This window comes from Seriola lalandi, unplaced genomic scaffold (assembly GCF_002814215.2).
Source record: "Seriola lalandi dorsalis isolate HSWRI2012SDOR001 ecotype SW California unplaced genomic scaffold, Sedor1 jcf7180001999162, whole genome shotgun sequence".
In the NCBI taxonomy this organism is placed as follows: Eukaryota; Metazoa; Chordata; class Actinopteri; order Carangiformes; family Carangidae; genus Seriola; species Seriola lalandi.
Window position 1 is genome coordinate 1 of NW_019469825.1, and position 1,074 is coordinate 1,074.

Sequence of the window (1,074 nt, forward strand, 5' to 3'; positions counted from 1 at the left end):
TAACAAGACATGTTCTTCCTGATGACTCTTTGTTAGCTTTACCTGTGAGTTAAAGTTTCACAAGCTGTTAGTTTGTTTTGTTGAATAGCAACACAACAGAGACAAAATTAAGGGTATACACAACAGCTGATTGTTTTTGCACTTTAAGTGACAAGAGAATGGATGTCAATCAATCAGTTAATATCATCAATGCATCACTGGTCGATCACCAGCTTTGGCCCTGCAAGCTAAAACTATTGTCCTCATTATGTGATAGTAGGAAAGCAGACTGGGACAATAAACATGTGAAACTGAAAACCTTTGTTTCCAGTGATTTAATACAATCACAGTGTTATTTCTGTGTCATATTTCATGTTGATTTTGTGAAACTGTGATTTTCTTATTTACACCTACTAACACTCAGGATGCTGAAGGGTTAGCATGGAGCGCTGTAGCTCCACCAATGACTCAAATGTCCACAATATATTTTACTATTTAGATAAACTGAATAGAAAAAGGATCTCCAACAACTTCCAGAAATGAATTCCTGTTAAAAGAATTAAAAACATTAGAGAGTTAATCTGAATAATTTCACTTACTCCAGTGTGTCTGATGGGGGTGAGTAGGACCACAGCTGCAGTCGTATGAAAGCTTATCAAGCTTCTCAAGCTTCTCAAGCTCATGAAGGACTTCTTGACACTTGTCACTGGTTGTGCTCCAACTCAAGCCAATAGACGTATTGGTTACTCTGTCCTTTGTGGCGATTATGTTAAAATCTGTTGGAACATCAGACATCTGTAACAGACTTGAGTTCTGGTGCTACACAGTAATTCACTCCACAGTATCTGAGGATAAAAGCTTTCATTGCACTGAGGTGAAGTGAACATCAACATACCACAGTCAATCCTGACGTCAACAGCAGTTCTGTTTTTGATGGTGACATCGTTGTCCTTGATCTGACCAATACAGCTGTAGTCAGTAAACGGCTCCAGCTCCGACTCCAGCTTAGGCTCAGTGACTCCGCCACTCTCTGAGGAGACACGAGGATGACAGCGTTTCTTCAACAACTAGTATTTATACCTCAGAGCTCATGTA

General features: G+C 39.6%; 1 long non-coding RNA gene across 1 annotated transcript; it reads right to left on the bottom strand.

Moving 5' to 3' along the window:
* LOC111661900 (uncharacterized) lies at nucleotides 1-1,027 on the bottom strand. Its single transcript, XR_002761260.2, has 3 exons — nucleotides 875-1,027; nucleotides 579-755; nucleotides 1-42 (listed from the first exon to the last, which is right to left on the bottom strand). It is a non-coding gene; the product is annotated as an uncharacterized LOC111661900 (long non-coding RNA).
* Nucleotides 1,028-1,074: the final 47 nt, after the last annotated feature.